Source organism: Dendrobium catenatum, unplaced genomic scaffold (genome assembly GCF_001605985.2).
Source record: "Dendrobium catenatum unplaced genomic scaffold, ASM160598v2 fragScaff_scaffold_841, whole genome shotgun sequence".
Classification (NCBI taxonomy): Eukaryota; Viridiplantae; Streptophyta; class Magnoliopsida; order Asparagales; family Orchidaceae; genus Dendrobium; species Dendrobium catenatum.
Window position 1 is genome coordinate 115481 of NW_021319303.1, and position 22386 is coordinate 137866.

The following is a 22386-nucleotide window of genomic DNA, read 5'->3' on the forward strand; positions in this document are numbered from 1 at the left end:
AAGAGGACAAGAAAATCTTAGGATCAAATCGTAGATTCACTTAAGTTGTTTATTGAAGCTTAAAATCAATAAACAACCATCCTCCCCTCCTTAAGCATGTTATTTTGGATTTCCCTAAAATCCTAAATAAAAGTTATGGGCTCTAAATTTCGAAACAAGTTCAAGGTTCATCAATAATTTTATTGTTGGAAACTTAAAATCAATAAACAACCATCATTTCCCCTTCATGAATGATGGTCCAAAGTATTATAAAGATTCAAGAATACCATTGCATAGAGATTTTAGAACTTATAGCCGAATCCTATGCTACCTCATTCATTTTTTGAGATACAAAATGATCAAATGAATATTCCTCCCCCTCATGTATGTTATTTTGGATCTTCAAAAATCTCCAAATACATCAAAAAGTGAGACTTTAGATTTTAGAAATAATTCCTAATTCTTCTTTCCTTTGTTTGTTAATGCATATAAATAAAACTACCTAGAGTCCTAAGTACAGCATGTTGCATGCCCTTAAACATAGAATCAAACTCTAAGTTTCTCTCGACCAATTTGCTGGTAAAAGAAACCAACAAACCATCCCTTATTTGTCACCTCAAAACCTATAAAGAGGTTTTCAAATTTTGAATGTTCTCCTTGTAAATTAATACCAAAATCAACACATAACCATCATTCAACCTTTCCTTCATGATATGGTGGACTTCCCTAAAATCCTACGTGTGTCTTGCCATAAAACATTGAGCTTGAAGTGAATTTTCAAGATCCTTTTCTTATTTGTTGGAACAAAAAACGTACAAATAAAACTCTTGCACATAGGAGAAAAATCGTAGGTTCATTCCACTCTAGTTTGATGATGTTAAAATCAACATAAAATCATCATCAAATCTTTCTTGCATGATATTTTGGATTTCCCTAAAGATCCTACGTTTTTCAAGCCATGAATCCTTGAGCTTTGAGCCAAATTTCAAGCTCTCCGATCTCATTTATTGGAGGAAAAAAATCAATGAATAACAGATTAGACGTAGGGTCCAAATCCTTTTCTTCCTCTCCCATTATAATGCTCAGTGGAATTCCTCAAATTTGTAACCTATAAGCTGCATGTTTTTTTTTTACAAAAACCCCAAAGGGGAATACGTGTTAAAAAATAAAAAGGATTACACAAATATAAAGGAGATCAACGGCTCGCTAATTCTCAGAGGAGCTACAAAAAAAAAATAGAAAAAAGCCAAAGAGCCAATAAAATCCCCAAACAAAAAAGAAAGAGAAAAAATAAAAACAAGCTAAAGATGCTATGGACAAGCATCCAAAAAAGAAAGATGAAAGAATCGAGGAATAACACAATCTTTCTACAAAAATTCTTGGGCTGATACAAAATGAGCTCCACCTAAAAAAGGTTAATCAGATAAACCTCGATCAGTACAAACTTCCATCCTAATAGAACATTAGCCCCAAAAATGCTCCTCAGTAACAAGACGGATAGGATCCTCCACACATTGAGAAGGAATCTGATAGTATACTGAGTGGCCTTAGCAACTAGCCGTACCTACAAAAAATAGAAAAAACAGAAACCCAACCTATACCCAAAAGGGTTGTTAAACATAAAGATAAACAGATTGAAAAATAACAACTAAAGGCTTTAAAATCATTAGAAATTTCCAATTAATGCAAGGCCTAAGAGTTATACTGTGAGAGCTCAGGAAATTATCGATATCGGCTTCATCAGCCCAATCCAGAAGCCGCTCAATCCAACATAAGGGAGGCATATCAAAGCACAAGAAAAACACTCTCGAGGTAAACCAATAATAATCAGCACAGGATATACTATCGCTAAAGGAAAGACCATACCAACGACCAGCAAGCAGCAGCCCCCAGCCTTCACCCCCAACAGGCTGAAAAGAGGATTAGCCTTCACCCGTAAAGCCACCAAACCAAAAATTATCATACAGATTATCCCCAGAACACCACGTCAATGATATCTAAACCAACCAACAAGTAAACCCCCCAAGAATGAGAGCAACTAAGGGATTGAGCTTCAGTCCACAAACCCACCACATCATAGCTCTAGTCCAACAACCCATAACCATTACAGAAAAAAGACAATTTTTGAAGATGAAAATAGCAGGAACCACAAACCCGAAAGAGTTTTTGCCACCTAGGTTAATAGAAACACCAAACAGAAATATGCTAGGTAAAAACATAACCTTCCAGCACCAGTGCACCAAAGTAAAATCTAAGACAAGAATAGAATAATAACAGAAATACTCAGGGAGCATGCATAAAAAAGAAGGTTGAACACCTAAATAAAAAAGAAGGTTGAACCCCCCAAGAAGGATTGATGGGTTATTAAATCCTCGTGAATTCATTAATTGGCTTCACACAGTAGAAAGATTTATTGAATTCAAAGAGGTATATATAGTCTAATTTCACTGCGAAATTAGTGGCCATGAAACTAAAGAAGAGTGCATTGTTATAGTGGGAAAATCTGAAATGAAGCGGAAATCATGAAGGTCAAAGCAAGACCACGAGGTGGAAAAAAAAAATAATTACAACATTAGTCCAATTAACTTAAGTGGGCATAGCTAACCAAAATTTGCTAAACACAAGGGAAACATGCATGGATAAAAAAATTTTGGTAGATTTCTAACATGTTAAACAATGTTTATGGCCAATGGTTTTGAACTAATTTAAAATGTGTTTATGTTAAACCCATTTGGAAGTATATAGATTCCAAATGGATCAAGTTGATTCATTTGTTCAAAATTGTTCAATACAATGATTAGGGTGTGTTTATAAAGATTTTTCATGTGGCAACCATCTTATAGGATGTCCAATCTTAATTATTGAACAAATTAGTTGATTGTGATCAACTTGGTCCATTTTAACATATTTTGAGTTTAAATGGATCAACTTTGGTCAATTGGACTCATCAATTCTAAATAATCAGTTAATTAATGATGTTATTTACCTTTAAAAATCTATGATGAATCTATGGTTCAAATAAGTTAGCCCTTTTGGGGGTTAAGTGCTTTGGTTAAACTGAACCTAATAGGTTCAATGGTGTAAATCATTATTTTGTTGAACCAATCCTATGAAGAAAATTGCTACTTATGAGTAATTACTAGCCTATACACATGAGTGTATAGATTCCATTGGCTAGGTCAATTGGGGGTTATATGTTTAAGTGCATTCAAAAGTATCAAAATTGGCTAGGGTATGACTTTCCTTTGTGAAACAATCGATCAAGACAAATTTAAGGAGTTCTAACAGGCAAATTAGGAATGAACCACTTAGGGACACCCCAACAAGGGTTTAAATTTATTCAATTGATCTAATTTGATCAAATTGGTTCAATGGGTTCAAATGGATTGAATTTATTAATTGTATGGATTCATACTGGAGGGTTGGGTCAAAATAGGCCAATTTGGTCAATACAATGGTTAATTAATCTTAAATAAGCTTTAATTAGATGACTTAAGTTGATTGGTATAATCAATATTATCAAATGAAGTCAAACTGGTAGAAAAGAACAAGAGAACCTTAAAGGGTTAATTAGGCTAAGCTAGTTCAATTAACCTATGAAAGGAGAAATTGAAATTAAATCATCTATATGGGGTTCACTTAAGTTAATTGAAATAGTTGATTGTTAGTAATTTAATCAAATTGTCCAATTTGATTAAATTGGCTTATTTGGATAAAATTAGGCCAAATGAGTCGATTAATCAAAATGGGCTTAATCAAGGCTCACTTAAGCTCAAACCATCAATGGTTAGTTAATTAAAATAATTTAAAAATTTTGGTGCTCAAATTTATTGAGATGATCAAATTGGATCAATTAGCTTCTATTGGCTAATTAAATAAAAAATGGCTAAGTAGGCCAATTAATTGGTAAGAAAATTTTATATAGTATTTGAGACAATCAATTTTATTAATTTCATGAATATGATAAATTTGGTCTTATAAGGGCAAATATGTAAAATTGGATTAAATTTTCACTACATGAAAGTCTTCAATTTACAGTGGACTTTGTGGTGGAATTATTGTCTCTGAAATTGCAACAGTTTTATGGCAGAATTTTCCTATCAATGTAAAAAGTTTACTGATTGAGACGAGAGCAAGTCGACGACTGAGAAATTTACCAATCAATGCAAATTTGAAAGGGTTTGAAAGAACAAGGATCTCATCTTCTGAAATCCACAGTGATGGTAACTCTAGATGGGTATTGGTTTTAAGGTCAGGAAAAGTCACCAAAGGGGAAGCCCCTGACAAGGCATTTAAAAAGGAACTAGAGTTATTTTCCCATTTAAAAAAACTAGGATTGTTTAACCAATTGACTGCCATTCAAGCCATAAAAATGGTTGAAGATGGAAAAATCATAAGAACAAAAACAATAACATACGAGAAAGTCGTAGAATAGGAGTCGATGAGGAGAGAAACAAATTTCTGAAAAGTGAAGCAAGCATTGAGGTCCATGGATATATCGAGCCTTGCGAAAAAAAAAAGGTCTAAGGGTCGAGCTGGACTACACCAAACTTGCATTTTTCCCTTACTAATTGCTAAAAATACATTAGTACCTACTCAAGGGGTTGGGTAAGAACAATTTATTTGATTATGAGATCTCAGTTCAACTAATCTTATTAGATCTTATTGGGTTAAAATTAAAGTAGTAGTACAATGGAGTCTAGCCACTTCTAATGGTCAACTCACCTATGGTTTAATGACCTAAACCTATATAAGAGAATTGGTCATTTAGTTCAAAATCACAAAATAAATCCAAGGGCCAAGTGAATTTTATATATGGTTATCTTGATTAATATTCAATTAGGCTCACAAGTCAAGCTCAAAGAATATCATGGTCAATTACATTATACAATTAAGTAAAATTAATGAGAATGAAATAGAGTGTTTATGCTACTAATTAGGACCATGAGGACCTATATGAGTTAAACATGCATGGAAAGAGGTCTACTCTTTGGCTAGCTAAAGTCAAACCGATTTAATGAAATTTAAATTATGTTCAAGATAGTTTGAAATAAAATGACCAATGAAATCCTCCCATGTTGTTTACTAAGCTCAATAAGATCCTGGTCTTATTCCTTTGTTTGTTGTGGGTTTGGTTATGGCCTCACGTGTCTCAAGGTTGATTTTTTAAGGGGCATTAAATATATTCCAACTATGGGTTGCTTCTGGTCTTATTTTGGGCATTGGTTATTGGCCTATTTTAGCTATTATTTTTTTCACTATTGTACTTAGACATTGATCACTGAATATATAGATTTCTTTTTATTTCTTCTTGTGGCTCTTTGAGCCCTTAGTGAGTTTATGATCCCTTTAAGGACTTGTAACCATTTTCTTATGAAATAAAAAAAAGGTCCAATAATATCCTATAATAAGCCTAAGGTCAAGTCCTATCAACCTAAGCTAAAAGATGAGGTAGGATTTTAGATAGGTTAAATTTAGATAATACCTATATAATAAATTAAGAGGATTCAAATGAATATTAAATATGATAAGGAGACATGCTTCAAATATCCCTAAGAGTGGGATACAGATCCAAGTAATGGCATGGAATTGCTTAAGTTCAATTGCGTGAGTCTAAAAATAACATAATCAAAGTCATCTTGAAGGGTAACTTTGAACGTAACTAGCATCACATTATTGATATTTTTAAAGCTTGAAAGAGTCATATAAAGAAATAATATAAGGGGCAGTCTAATCAAATCAACAAAAGAGATATGAATCGATGAAATAATAGCCATCGAGAAGGGTTCCATGTTAGAAGTAATATCCATCAAAATAATCGAAAATCAAACAACAGTGCCAGGGAAGACATATATCAAGAATGTCTAGCCTAAAAGTGGAGGATACAATGGAAAAGGACAAGAAAATGGACAGCACAATGAGCTACATGGTGGTGTAATATAAGGATTCTAGAATGGGATTAAAGGTATGGCTTGTAGGAGGTTAAGGGTTGAGTAGAGAGGGCCGGGGAAAGTCTGAAATAACAAAAGGAACAAAGAAGGAAAACACTGGACGAGGTAAGAGACTGTAATGGAGATACATCTCAAAGGAAGACAACTCTTGTCGATGCAAAAACTATGTATATAAATGATGCTAGTAGCAAGGGGTGCCAATGCTAAGAAAATTATCTAAGAGCAAGGCCTTACATGAAATTAAGAGGAGGAAATAGGATGCGATGTGAATTATGGAGTCATCAAGGGTAGTAACCCAAGAAAACGTGGTGTCTTTGAAATCCATGATGGCTAAGACACAAAGCAAACTATTCACAAGAAGTAATTGTTATTTACAATTTTGTATTGTTTTATAATGAGGTTTATGTTACCAAATATATTCAATTAGCTCAATTTTTAGATGTTTTGATATAAAAATAATGAGATGATAATCCCACAACTATATTTTAGTGGTAGACTAAACTATGAATTTTGTATTCAACCAAATAGACCATATATATAGTTATCATGCATTTATTTCACAAAAAAACCAACTAGTTTTGTATATTTAAATTATTTTATATTTATTTTATTCTATATTTTTAAAACACATATCTCAAAACAAATATTAACAAACAATCTCTAACTAATTTTCAGTATGCAATCTGAACCTCAAATGGCATATTATGACTATAAATTTTTAATCATTAGCTAGGGTAAACTCTTACCAAGTGTTACACTATGAAATGGCTCCTCAAAATAGAAAGGCTAGCCTAAAGTTTCTTTTACAATCAATCCACCTAATCTATATGCTTAAAGCTTCTTCTAATTCCCATTTATTTTTGCCTCCTATCATTATATGAGGAAGGTTGAAATTCTATATTATTTGTTGTGTATGGGTTAACCTAATGCATGATTTATTTCTCTTTCTTTCCCAAAATACATTGTATCCACTCTCAACTCAACTATTTGTGGCTGCCACATTGAAAACCCTTAGGAAATTAAAATGGATTCTATTCCCAACATTTTGAACTCAATAAAAATTATATTTGAAGGACAATGAGATTTACTGATGAAATTTTTTGTCAAAATATCTTATTAAATATATATTAAAATGGGATTGATTTTATTACTCAACATATAGTTGAAAATTAACCGACGGAAAGCCACCGGAAAATTCGCAGGTAATTGGTGATTTTCCTGTAGTGATATCCTATGAATTTTTTTATGATAGTAATTTATAAAAATCAAATCTGAACTTAGTTCGGATTAATTTTATCTTTTACTTTTATATTTTATTTAAAAATATATTTATTTATTATTATTCTTTATATTCAAAAATAAATAAATTGTTTATAAAAAGAATCAAAATAAGTGTTTATTTATGAGCTTTATATAAAGGTGGTTGTATAGTTGTTGTGAGGAAAATAGTTTTTTAGAAAGTTATTATAAAAAGCAACTTCTTAGCACCAAGAAATTTTAAATAGTGGACAAATAAAAAGTATTTTTGTCATCTCAAAAAGAAAGCAGTAAAAAATTTGTTATAAGAACTAAGCCTAAATTTTAAGTTATTTTAAGTCTTTATGAAATAATTATCACAATTAGCCTCCGACATCATCATTATCAGCCACCGCAATTATGGGCTGGCTGATCGTCATCGCTACTTCACCAATCACCACTGCCATCACTGTATAAATCAATTTATTTGGAATTTAATAAAATTAAAAATAACATATTTTCAAGATACTAAATTATATATCATATCAAAATATAGTAAATAAAATATAATATAAATATAAATAAAAAAATAAAAAATAAACATTTCAAACATCCTACAATTTTTTTCTTGACATTTTAACTTGGATTTTTTAATTGCTATATTAATTTTAATTTTAGTTATATTAAATAATAATACACAAAATTCGAAATTAAAAATGTACATAAAAATCATTATCATTCCATATAAAAATTTAAAAATAAAGTTATTATGGTAAAATATTTTTCCTTTCCAAATAAGTCATATTTACATTTTTGGCCAAATAAACCGAACGAAAATGTTCCATCGGAAAACCTTCATTGAAAAAAGCAATTATGAAAAAGACAGAAAGTGGGGTCCACAATGGTACATTTTGGCGGGTAGTTCACGGAGTTTTGCGGCTGGTATAGATTCCATGATCCATACGGGCAGCTGGCGTGGCGTGGGCCCCATGACATGTGTGTCAGTGTGGGGCCAGCCGGCATCACACAAGTGGACGCTCGGAAAAACAAGCCGTCACCTTAAAAGTATTTTGTGTTGGTTTTGTTGGTGTGTTGTCTTGTTAGGATTCTTATGAAGCATATAGTTTATATTAATTAATTTTATGCAGCTCATCTTGATAGTTTAGTTAAAAATTTTAACTACTAACTAAGATAGTTAATTAATTTTAAATTTATGTATAAATTTATTTAATCAATCTAAATATTATATACATATTAATTAATTTTTTATTAATTTGTAATAATATAATATTCAATTATAATTAGAAGAAAAAAATTTGATAGATTAAGAATATTCAAATCAAATGATATTTTTGGGGTGTCAAAATGGGTGGATTGGTTGGGTTTCGATCTGATCTAAAATTGGTCTGATTCGAATTCAGTCAACTTAAATCTGACATATTTAATAAACTAGTCAAAAATACCAACTCGAACCTAGCCAATTGAAACTCAAATGACGCTAACCCACTCATGAACTAGTTTTCGTTAAAAAATAAATTCTTATAACTTAACAAAAAATTACTTATTAACTATAAAGTTTAATTTATTTGATAAAAAATAAGAAGATTGTACCCATATATATAAAAACATTAAGGAAAAAAATATATTAAACGGTTCACTTTCGGGTCAAATAAGAATTAAGTTGCAGATCAACCAGAATCAACCCATTTATTAAATATGTAATAAAATCCAACTCGTTTATTAGACTATTAACTTGAACCCAAATTTTTCTAGTCAAGTTCAAAACAAATTGGTGAGTCAAGTTATTTAATGACACCCATAATTTTTTTTATAAATATAAAATGACATTTAGAATTGTATGGTAAATTTAATTTTTTAAAAGAGTTATTATTTGGTAATAATTGTTATTGCTAAAGATACTATAAGCCATTTAATTTTTTAATGATTTAATTAATAGTCAAATCTTCATGTAAGTAATCAAATTTGATCCAAAAATTCTTTTTAAATTATATATCAATATTAATAATATTGATCATGTATTTAAAAATAATGATATTAAAGATAAATTATGGAGAATGTATATTTTCACAGAAACACAAACACGTGCTATATATATATAATTTTCAAAGGTTTATGACAATATTAACTGGTCTTTTATTTATAGCATTATGAAGCTTTTTTATTTTAATGGTACTAATATTGCTCCTATTAGTAATATTATTGAAAATATTTGATTTTCTATTATTATTAATGATAGAGCTCAAGGATTCTTTAAAGCTTGTGAAGGTTTTAGATAGGGTGATCCTTTATCCCCTGCTATTTATATCATTGCTACATAATATCTTTCTAGAGGCTTTCATAATTTTTTTCTAAGTTTAAAAGCTTGACATATATCAATAGTTGTATGAATATCTCTCATTTCTATTTTGCTAATGATATTATTATCTTTAATAATGATTCTAGTAAGAATGTTAAAAAGTTTTAACATTTTACTATAGATTTTGAAATGGAAATTGGTCATCATTTTAACTAAAAAATATATTTTATTCCTTTCAATGGTATAAATCTAGCTAGGAAAAGAACTCTATCATCCATTTTATTAGTTTCACCAAGCATTCCATTAATATTTATTATTTAGGGACTCCTTTTTGCAAAGGTCAAAAAAAAAAATCTTTCAATTTGATAAAATTTTCTAGAATAATCAAACAAAGCTATTTGCTTAGGAATTCAAAATACTTTCTAGGGTTGGTAGATTTGTGTTGATTAAAATTGCATTTGATCTATGCTCATTTACTTATTCCAAACTATTAACCCCTATTTGGAAGTTTGCAATAGGCTAGATAAAATTATTAATAGATTTTTTTTTCAGATTCCTCTCAAGATAATAGAAAGATTCATTTGAGGGCTTGGAGCTCTTATATTGATCCTTTTAGTGAGGGCGGTGTGGGTTGTAAATCCATTAATGATATGGTCAAATATTTTTCTATTAAACTTTGGTGAAAGTCTAGGATTAACAATTCTTTGTGAGTCAATTATATGAATTTTAAATAATACATAAATATTCTTCCGTTTAAAGCTCTTATAAGAAGGGGTAATCTCCATGATGGTATAAGCTTTATAAGTCAAAATTTCAAGGTAAACAAATTATTCAATGGATACTAGGGTATGGTTCTTCCTTCTTTTTGCAAGATGATTTAATAGGTAATGGATCTCTTGATTCTTTTTTATACTCATTCTTTATCCACATTGAAGGTCTATGATTTTATTTTGAATGACAATTAGTGTACTAATATTTTTATTCATCACATTCCAAAGTTTGTGGCTCATATTATTTGTGAAATTCCTATCTACAATTGCACTAAAAATCAACCTATTTTCAAGTTTTCTATTAATGATGACTTTTTCACTAAAATTGTGTTGAATTGCTTCAGAACTAAAAATAATTACAATTCAATTTTTCACAAAATCTAAAATTCATCTACTCTTACTAATATCTCTATTTTCACATCGGGAATTCTTAATGATTTGAGCCCTGTGGATGATAAATTGAAGAATAAAGGGTTTTATATTACTTCTAAATATCAATATCATTTTCATTTGGAGACTATCTGTAATAGTCTAAACTCTTAACTATCAAGATATTGATCTCTTTAGCCTAAGGGTCTCATGTCCTGTTAGAGTAACTTTCCAAGAGGTTAGTCATGCCATAATTTTTTTTGGATGAGCACGCTTAATTACATAGTTTTTTAAATAAAATTTCAACCATTACACTAATAGATACCTCAATATTTAAGAGTTCTTTTTTTACTTAAGGGATTTCACAATCTCCTCAACTAAATAATTAACGTCTTCATCAGCATATTTATCCTAAAATTATCCATCAAATAAATTGGATTATGGATATGGCCCCTGCAAGTTCAATTGGTGGCTTCGATCATGTAACACTTTCTCTCATATAAGGTTCAAGAGGTGACTCTCATGGCATGACATTTTGCCTTGTGTTTCACTTAATTCCTATATTCTAATTGGTGTATTAGTTTGATACCATTTGTAACTGTTCAAATTCTTAACTATCAGTATATTACATATTCTAGTATAAGGGCCTCAAGATTTTGTCCTATTCGTATAACTTTTTAGGAGGTCATCCATCCCAAAATTTCTCCAGGATGAGCATACTTAATTATAAAGTTTCTTAAATGAAATTTTAATTATTATACCAAAAGGTACCTTAACATTTTAAATGAAATTTCTCCATGCTGATGATGTTGCTGGATAAGGCTTCTATGCCTCATATTAGGTATGGGTGATTTGTTTGGTTTTTTTTTTTTTGTTCTGGCTCTGTTTTGTTGTGGTTATCTGCTGATTCAGTTGGGGTTTTGGTTTTTTTGCTCTGTTCTGTCTGGTGGCTGTTTTAATTGTGCTGGTTTTTTACTACTTGGTTGATGTGTTTAGAGTGTTAGCTGAGCAGTTTTTGGCTGTCTACTGGATGGTGATGTTTGTTAAGACTGGCTGGTTTTTGGATATTGTTGATCTGTTTCATGTTTTGGAGAGGCTGGGTGCTGGTGTTGGTGTTGCTGGCGCTTTGGGGGCCTGGGTTAAGTGGTCGTGGTTGGGCTTTGAAAGTTTTGTTTATGTCAAGCTTTGGAACAAGTTTTTTCTTCAGGTTATTATGCTGTTTTTGGTTGGGTGTTGTAGGTTCTGGTATAATACTTAGGATTTTGGATTTTTTACTGTTATCTTTTTATATGTTGTTCTCACGGTTTTTTTGAGGATGCCTTGCATGTACTTATACAGGTGGAACAGGAATGATCGCAAGGTATGTTTTTTGTGTTTTTGGCATTTCTTTTTTCTATATATTGTGCCTTTTTGCAGGAGAGCTGTGCTGAATTAGATGATTGGGGTTCTCCTTTTTTGGGTGCTGTTGACTCACAACCCTTCTTTTAATTTAAGTTATTTTTGTAATCGTAGGATAAGGATCCACCGGCTCATAGTTTTTTTTTTTTTTCTTTTCTTATGTAGCTCTTTTGAGCGGTAGAGAGCTGGAGGATCCTTCTAAGGACCATGTAACCGAATTTTTGTTATCAACGCGTAGGCCCCGCTGTGGGTTTTAACCAAAAAAGAAAATATTTTAGAGTTTAACTTCTTTTATTTAAGTGGTTCCAAACTATCAAGCATATCTTTCTAAATGGGTCTACTGTCATTTCTATTTCGTCTTTTTTGGATAATTCTTTTGGGATAAGCATGAGCTATATTAATATTACCTTTTTTTTCTCTTCTAGCTCACTGTTTTCATAATAGAGCTTGTGGTCATATTTTGACTGTCATATGCTGGTTGTTTGGCTTTTATGGATTGAAAGAAATAATTGCAAGCATCGAGGTATTAAGATGATCTTTGACAGAATCATAACTGCCCTTAAGAAAAAATCATTAATTTTTGTATGCTAAGTTGCTTTCTTCTAAAGCATTTCAAGGGGAATAAAAATTGGATTTCCTTCTTTCGCATTCTTTTGAAAGTAAGTGTTACAGTTCTAGAATTTTGTATTGGAAGAAGCCTTCCTTGTATCAATTGAAATAGACATTGATGGTTCTATTTCTAAATTAGGTGTTGGGTTTGGTGGTTTTGTTAGAGATTATCAAGGTGCTTTGCTATTTACTTTTGTTTCTTGCATTCTTGAATGTAAGGTGATTTGGCTCAAGCAAATGCTTTATTTCCTTGCCTTAAGTTTTGCATTGCTCACAGCCTATCTAATATTTGAATTGAATCTGATTCTCTTATGTTGGTTAATTTAATATCTTCCAAAACATGCAATAATGACAGTTTATATTACTTATTCAGAAAAATTATGTGCCTTCTAAATTAGTTTGATTATAATATTTCTCATATATATTTTTAGAGAAGATAATATATGTGTCGATTGGCTTGCAACAAAAAAAAATGATTGGTGTACGTATCCTCCACTTAATTATATCATAATTTGAATGAGCTTCATGAAGTGAAGGGCATGATGAGACATGATAAACTCGAAATGAATTATATTAGGAAAATGTAATTTTATTTGGTATTTTCTTCAGTACCTGTGATTGAGGTCTCATTTTGTTTTTTGATGGTCTCTGGTTCTATATCCTTTGTTGTTGCTTGTTTGCTATTATCTTTGTTTCTTATATATATATATTCTTGCTATAGGCTATAATATATCTCAATGCTTTCAAATCTCTGCTTGGCTATGTTTTCTAGTTATAGTTGTAATGCTGGCTGGGCTTGCTTTTTTATGCTCTCTTGGTTGTGTACGTGCGAGTGTGCTGGGTGATTCTTCCCGTTAGGCTGTATTGTGGGCGAAATTTTTGCCTTGTCTTGCTTAGTAGTTTTGTTTTTTTTTTCTCTGCTTTTGTTGGTTTCCTTTGTCTTTAGGATGTCTTTCTTTAGCTCTGGTTCATCATAATTTAAATCTAATTTTTACCCCCTTTTTTGTCTTCGATCGATCTTCACTTCTGTAATATTTTTTCTTCTTAATATAGATTGAGCTCAGGCTATTAAAGTTCACGACAAAATTCCTCAACCCATTAACCATACAAATAGCTCTGAAAACCATGCTTTCTCTCCTTAGTTGTAGCATAAGGAGTGGTAACTTTCAACAACCTTTTAACTTCTTTCGTTTGTTGCTGATCGATAAAAATGCCCAGACAATGCAAAAGAGCTCACGGGAATGGCTGTGTGACAACTCTACAATATTACAGAGGACAGATTCCATCGCAAGAGAGATGCTCTGAGAGAGAGAGAGAGAGAGAGAAAGAGAGAGAGAGAGAGAGAGAGAGAGAGCAAGTACCTGAAATATGAAACAGGAAGCTAAGTGATGGATCTAATCAAAGGGATGACATATATAAATGTACCTCATTTCTCCATGGCATCTGTGAAGCTTATCACATGAGTCCTTTCTGACACAGCAGCTCATATCTTTCATTAACATGACATATCAACGACTACACTTTATCACATTACAGGCTCATTTCTCCGTGTTCATGAAAGTGAGTGTATGAACATAAATTAAATTGTCGCTACAACAATGAATATATGGTCACATGCAATAAGAAATTAAGAAATATGTAAGCAAGATGGACAGTGATGAGTGCAACCATGCATGATGGTTGATGGATGTATTCTTGCATGGCATGCTAGCTTTTTTAGTTTTAACCATGATGGCATGCATGGGGAGCATGATCTTGGATGGTTTTTCAAGATATTAATTTACTTCAAATGCAAATGTTCAAATTATTTAAATAAAACAAGCATCTGATTTGGGCAGGTCTTACTAAGTTTCAGGGCTAATTTAATATTTTACAAAATAAAAGTCTTATAAAAATTAGATACCATATAAATATTAGATACCTAATGTTCAACAGCTTCATTAATTTATGAAGATGAACTTTATAAAAACTCATTTTCTTTTGGTTTAGAGGGCATTAGGCAAGCTGTTTTTGATGGTTCTAAAGTCTATTAATTACTTAAGAATTTAAACGTATGCTTTATTTGGGACAACTTTCTTATTATTTTGTAAAGCAATTTTTAAGCATAAAAATATTTCTGAACTAGAAATTTTTCAAACTAGAAAGTTGCTTTAAAAACAATAAGAAAGTTTTTACAAACGAAGTCTTAGCTACTACACATGCATGTAAATTAATTAATCTCTTACTTATTGAGATAATTATAACTTTGCCTCTTTTTTTCTGCTAGGATTATCTTTTCTTAAATTCAATAATGCTTTTTCTTCAATGTAATGCCAAACATTAGAGTTTTAATTTTTTATTTTTGTTTTATTGTTGGGAAAACCTATGAAAGGGCCTAATCGTTAATATCCAAAAAGAGGTTACAAGTCCTTACAGGGAACAAACAATCATTAATTAACGCTGAGAGAGCTACATTCAAAAAGAAAATTAATGCCATATATTAGAGTTAAAATATAAATTGAAGCTAATTTAGAAACTAAGAAGTATGCCGCATAAGCCGAAGCTCTTTTTCTGAAATTGTTTCTTTGATCAATAGCAATTTGAGATCATGCTTATGTCCCCAGTAGCAATTTTTTTAGTGTTTTTTTTAAGCATGTTCTTTGTATTAAAATTTTACTTTTAGATAAATATTATTGTTGAATGGCTCAAATTTATTGAAATAAAAAACTGTTTAAGATACAGTGCAGACTTGCACGAGATCTGAAAATGTAGAGGAAATTTAGAGAGATGGCGATCTCAAAATGTTTTTACTTGTGAAGCAACAGTGTGGCTTGATTGTTTAATGGAAATACATATCAAGATTAATTGGAGAGCATTAATTAAAAAAATAATAAATCATGCAAGTTTCGCACTGAGGTAAGATGTTTGATATCACTAAAATTCAAGTCTTTTTTGTTTGTTTTTACTCATATTATGATCCAAATACTTGAATATAAGTCTAAAAAATGTACAAAATTAGGATGTTCATAATTGGTACCCTGCATAATATAAATATTTTTATAAAATGCTTTAAACATATATATCTTAAGTAACTTTTTTTTGGTTAAAACCCATCCACAAGCTAACGTGTTAATCATCATAAAAAATACAATGTCCTTAAAGAGACCTCCAACTCTCTATGGCTCGAACGAGCTAAAAAAAAGTTCAAAAAATACCTATGAGTCAGTGGTCTCTACTAATCACAATAACAAAGCAACCTAATAACATGCTAGAGCGGCCATAAGCCATCACCAAAAAAAGTCCAAAAATAGCGGTTAAGCTCAGCCTCACTCAAAAAATGAACATGCTCCAAATCCGACAATCCACCATGTAATTGCAAACCATAAAAGAAAATTGCAAACAAGCCTCACTAAGCTTTGGCCAGTGTAATTTCCTTAATTTTTCGGAAGCATTATCAAGCTCAAATATGAAGCTGTTCAGTAATATATTAGCCAGAAGAAAAACAAAGTAAACAAGTAGAATATATACAGCACAAGCCTGAGAAATACTGCTACCTGCCTGAAACTTCAAACTATGCAGGTAGTAAACATACATCAAAACTCAACATGTTGATCTATCAGAATGCAACATTACAAGAAATTCAGGCCATGAACCGTAGCTTTTCTTCATGAAAAAGTTGATATGCATGGAATAACTTTCTTGAAAGAAAACCGTTGCTTTTCTTCTTGAATTATTTTGATTTTTAACGAATTTGATGCTGAATAAAAGGCCAACAGGTTGGCAGATTATGAGAGGTCACCAAATAGGCGGTTGGCCAGACTTTCTTCTCCACTGTATTCTTTCCATTATTTCTTCCTGCCTAGCTTTGCTTCTTCAGGCTACTTGATTGTCTGTCGTCCTTCTGCATGGTAATTATTACAGATGTTGTGACGTTTGAGAAAGTGTGTTCACGGGAGCTAGCCACATAGGAAAGAAAGCAAGACCCTTCTGTAAAGGATAAAGCATTATTAAAGGAAACATGTTAAATTTGAGAAGAAATCAAATCCTATCTAGATAAAGAAAGCAAAGCAAAACAGCTTTACGTGGTGAATCATGCATTATATAACCAATGTACGTAATAATCATAGAGCCGTATCAGAAGGTCGATGAATCATATAGGCTTGTTTACTATTTCTTAAAGCAATTTTTTTTATACAAAAAATTTAATATTTATATTAGAAAATTGTTTTATAAAACAGTAAGAAAATTGTCCCAAACGAAGTCATAAACGCATACAACTTGGACGCCTTACCAAACACATCGTGGTATCGGTTAATATAAAATGCTGAAGTCGATAACAGGTGTCGTAAAAGTCCTATAATCTGAAAATAATATTAACAAATTGAAAGTTCAAAGCAAAAGTGAAGCTCTAGCCATCGTGTTTTTCTCTTGGATCTTGTGACAATGTTGGAACTTTATGATTATCCTTGCTTCCAAATGTTGAAAATTAAAATTAATTTTGGCCCATTGTTATTTTGGGCTTTTAATTAAAGCCCATATTCTAGAATAATCTAGTGGAAGATACTAGGAACCTATTCTAGAGTAATTCTTTAAAAGAAAGTCTAAAATAGCATTTGATGTCATTAATGATAGAAGATAGAAATGTGTTGACATAATTCTAATGGGGTACTGCTAATATAAATAGAGGCGATGTCTTTGAGTTTGCAACTAGCAAAAGTGAGAAATTAAATTTGTAGCCTCTTTTATCATCTATCTTCTTCTTTTTAGCTTTGCTAGCCTCTTTCATATTCTCTTCACTCTTTAGCCTTCTCTTGTTCTTAAATATTTCTCATTCTAACAAAGTGATATCAAAGCCAAGTTCTTTTCTAGAGATGGAGAATGGAGGTATGAGTTTCTTCCAAGTTCAAATGTTGAAGACAACAAATTATGACAATTCAAGTATTAAGATGAAAACACTTCTTAGAGTGCATGATGTTTAGGAGATTATAGAGAATGGCTAATGAGTCAACTCTATCTTTAACATAGAAGGATAGTTTAAGAGATTCAAGAAAGAGAGGCAATAAGGCTATCTTCCTCAACTATCAAACATTAATGATGACTTTGAGAATATCTCAAGTGCTACATCAGCCAAGCAAGCATATGAGAGGCTCCAAGTCTTGTACAACGTAGAAGAGAAGGTTAAAATTGTACGACTTCAAACCTTAAGAAGATAATTTGACTTCATGTATATGAAAGAAGACGAGATAGACTTCAATTATTTTTCTATAGTCCTTATCATTTCTAATCAACTAAAAAAATGGTGAGAACTTAAAAGTTGTGACTATCATTGAGAAGATTCTTCGATCTTTAGAATCAAGATTTGATAGTATCACAACTATTATCGAGGAGAAAAATAATCTACAAGACATGGAAATAGATCAACTCTTGGGTTCATTGTAAGCCTATGAAGAAAGAAAATGAATGAATGGACTATTGAACAACTCTACAAGATAGATCTCAAATCAACCAATAACTACAACAACAACATCAAGCCTTTATCCCACTACGTGGGGTCCGCTACATGAGTCAAATCAACCAAGAAAGAGGAAAAATTCAATTAAAAAAATAAAAGCCATCGTAGAAGAGGACATGAACAAGTCGTGCAGATGAATAAGGAAGGAATTTTAACAACAATAATAACAACAATCAAGAAAGAGAAGAAAACTCAACAAGAGGGCATTATAAAGGACACTCAAACTCGAGGTATAATAGATCTAATTAAAGTTAAATGCTATAATATTTGTGATAAATTTAAGTATTTTTCTAAAGAATGTAGAGCGCCCGAAAAATAACATGAAAGATTCAACTATATGGAAGAAAGAAGAGAAAAAGACATCACTTTTTTGCTAGCTTACAAAGATAATGAAAGATGTTAAGATAGAACATGCTACCTAGACACTAGAGCAAGCACTCATAGGGGTGTAAAAGAGTCGAGTCGAGTTTAAGCCCTTATCGAGCTTGACTCGTCAGTTGGAAAGCAAGCTTGAGCTCGACTAGAGAGCTCGAACTCGAGCTCGTCTCACTGTAAACGAGCCATGGACGAAAATTTGAAATTTTATGCAGGAATTTTAAAAATTAGGCTGGATTATTAAAACTTAAGCTGGATTTTTAAAACTTAGTTAAAGTTTAAAAATAAAAGATGAAATATTTAACATTTAAATAAAATTTAGGTGGTTTTTATTATTTTTTTAATATTTAAATTTAATAAATAAAATAAAATTATTTAAAATGTTAATATTTATTCGAGCTTGCTCGCGAGCTCACGAACCGAGCATGCTCGAGCTCGAACTCGAGCTTGCTTACTAAATGAACTTTAACTCGAGCTCGACTCGGGAGCTCGATAAGCTCGGCTAATGAGGCCATAAAAGAGTCGAGATCGAGCTGGCTAGCGAACCGGTTCTGCTCACTTACACCCCTAAGCACTCATATGTAGGGAAAAAGAAGTATGTTCATGGAGCTTGATGAATCAATGAGAGACAATGTGTTCTTTATAGATGATTCAAAAATAGAAGTAAAAAAGCAAATGTGTCCTTCAGAGACAATGTGCTGCCCGCCCGAGCTGCTCGGCTACCTCCCGCAATGCCTGCTGCCCAGCCCGTGCTGGATTGCACGGCCGCCTGCCCATGCTCTGCGCTGCCCTTTTGAGCTGGCATGCCCACCTACGGGCTGCTACCCTCCCGCACTACCTACTGACCCGCTGCATGTGACCAATCTGCCATGGCATTCAAACTCATACCGAAAGAAACATCAAATACCCAGCCATTTTGATAAGAAGGAAAATGAATCAAAAATTTACTCTTTTATATTTATTGCGGATTAGAATATACGCGGTGAAAGAGTTAGAAAATTTTCTCAGCATTGTACGGATATCTAGCACACAAACAGGAGCGAAATAACATCAGGATTTTTACATGGAAAACCCTGAAAAGAAAAAAAACCATGGGGCGACGCCCTAGTTGAAATAATTTCACTAGTGTTTGTTTGAGGTAGAGAAGAGACTAACTCGTCCTTAAAATTTATGACGATCATATTACAATGTTTCACTTCTTGATTGAAATCCAATTACAAATAAATTGTGTATTCGAGACGAATTCAGAATCGCTTAGAATTCCTACATCACTTGGAAATTGGGCAAAGTTTCGGCGCCACTTGGGCGTCGGGAAAAATTTCGACGTCACTTGGGCAGAATTCCGGCGTCGCTCGGTCGTCCGGCAGAATTTCAGTGTCACTCGGGCAGAACTCTGACATAACTCGGCCGTCGAGCAGACCTCTGGCGGTGGTCCAGGAGGAACTATTCCCTCATATCCTTCTCTTCTCTTCTTCTTCTCTTCTTATTTTCATCTTCTTTTCTTCTTCTCTTCACTACACGAAAATCACCCAAAACCGGCGATTTTTGCCGGCGGTTTGGGTGAAAAAACCGGCGGTTTTGGAAGCAACCGGCGGCTTTTCGGCGGGTAGTAAACCGCCGGAAAAAATGGCGTAGGAAACTATTTTCCAGCGGTGTTTACCGACGGCTTAATTCGCCGACGGCGTTCTGGCGGCTTAAACTGCCGGTTATTCTATTACTTTGTGTCGGCGGTTTTCCGGCCGATGTACCGCCGGTCAAGATACCGACGGCGTACCGGCGGTCCTTCAACGACGGCTTACCGGCAGTTTCGGCGGCCGGCGTGAGGATACTTAACCGCCGGGTTGCGTCGGTAAACCATCGGTAATTCACCAGCGGTCAAGACTGACGATAGTAACGGCGGTCTAGACCGCCGGGCTTTCGACGGACACCCGCCGGCTGCCGTCGGGTAACCGCCGGCATATTACCGGCGGTTTAACGAATGTACCGACGGCTGTTGAAAAGCTGTCCGGTATCGTCGTTTCCGGCGGCCAAACTGCCGGTTAGCCTCCCAGAAACCTGTAGCACCTGCAAAAAAAATTGACAGAGTCCCCTCTATATGAGGGAGGTTTACCCTATATTCTCAATCTCTCTCTTGCTATCTTACTCTAACCCAAAGTCACAATCAATAAATTAGATCTATCATTACTAAATTAACACTTAATAAATAGAAAATTTAGATTTACTCAAATGATTACAACATTACTTATTGCATATGTCTAAATTTCTACATAAATCATACATTTTATTTAAAAACTCTTGCAAATGTCTAATGAGAATAAATAATCAAAGAAAAACGTTAAAGATTACCTTAAATTACTGATTTTTCTTCAACTCACACGAAACCTAGGTTAGCCGGCGTGATCAGATCCGGAGTGAGATCGACAGCGGCAAGTAACAGCAAAGGTTGACCGAGCGAGAGGCAGCCGGTGTGGGGTCGATGGTCGGAGATACTTCGTCGGCGGAGACAAACGGAGCTCGATCCAGCGAGATGCGGGCGGAGGCGACGGGAGAGCGACCGAAGAGAGAGAGAGAAGGAAAGAATATAAATGAAATGCGAGGTGCGGGTCTATTCATTTTAGGGCATTTACCGGCGGTCTAGACCGCTGGTAACAAAATAACTTATCAACGGCGGACCAGGCCGCCGTTAAACCGCCGAGCAATATTGATGTCCGGCGGTTTTCCGACGGTTATGTGATCGTCGCTTGTACCGGCGGCTTAACGTAACAAAACCACCAGTAAAAACCGGTGGTCTGACCGCCGGCGAAACCGCCGTTAAAACCGGCGGTCCACAAACCGCCGGTTTGAACCGCCGGTAATCGGCATTTTTCCTGTAGTGCTTCTTCTTGCTTCAGTCTCCTCTCATGAGAAATGAGGGGTCTATTTATAGATATTCTGGAGTGACATGACTTGTAAATAGGTGAGAGATCAAGGGTAAATAGGGAGTGGTCGGATGGACGATCGATATTGAATCCCTTGATCGTGTACCATTCGTTAGACATTTAAAGGTCTTAATGATGTCGGAATTCAGCGATCTTAGGCTCGTTGGATTTGTCTCATCGAGCCGCTCTAGTCGACTATAGGCTATTCATATTTAGAAACTGTTTGGTAACTCAAATTATGGTTTGAACTTTCCAACAGCAATTCGGGTGCTTGATTTAGACTCATTTGGGCTCGGATTGAGTTGAATTTGGTGTCGTTGAGTTTGTATTTTCGAGACGCTTAGTTTAACTATAAGTTCGCTTAAATCAGAGTTCAGGTGATCTAGGATTTAATTTTAGAAGTTTCTAGCTCAATTTTGCCTTGAGATTCGTGCCCGATCAAGATAATTTTTTGATGATACATCAATGGGGGGTGTGGGTTCAAGCTGGCAGGCTCGCTGGCGGGGAGCGGGTTCGGGTTGCCGGTCTAGCTAGCGGGCTTTTTTCGAGGGTTTGGGCGTGGGTTCAGCTTTTTGTAAATTTTTTTTATTCCACCAGACAGCCGCCAAACAATTTTCTGGTAGCCAAATTCTATCGGAAAGCTTTTTCCCGTGATTTTTTTTTTGCCAGAATTTTTTTCCGAAGCTTGTTTTTACCGGCGAAAACATTTTCGCTAGAAATATGCCAAAAAACTATTAAATCCTCCGGAAAATGAATAATTTTCCACCGAAAAATCCGTCGATAATACATGATTTTCGTGTAGTATTTTTTCCCGACAAATAAAAGTCATTCACAAGGGTTCAAATCAATGCTTAGGCTCTCTCATCCAATTCCCTCTTGATTATTAATATTTCAGCAAGTCACATAGATAACTAATTTAATCCCTAGATTGATCCAATTTTTTTCACCAAAGCCCTCGCCAAGATTATTGTCA

The 22386-nt window shown here is 33.4% G+C and overlaps 1 long non-coding RNA gene across 2 annotated transcripts; it reads left to right on the forward strand.

Moving 5' to 3' along the window:
- Nucleotides 1-11395: 11395 nt before the first annotated feature.
- On the forward strand, nt 11396-12285 carry LOC114580154. 2 transcript variants are annotated; one of them, XR_003701447.1, is made up of 2 exons: nt 11396-11463; nt 11961-12285. It is a non-coding gene; the product is annotated as an uncharacterized LOC114580154 (long non-coding RNA). The 2 variants fall into 2 exon arrangements; XR_003701448.1 differs by lacking the exon at nt 11396-11463 and adding an exon at nt 11485-11829.
- The last annotated feature ends 10101 nt before the right edge of the window (nt 12286-22386 follow it).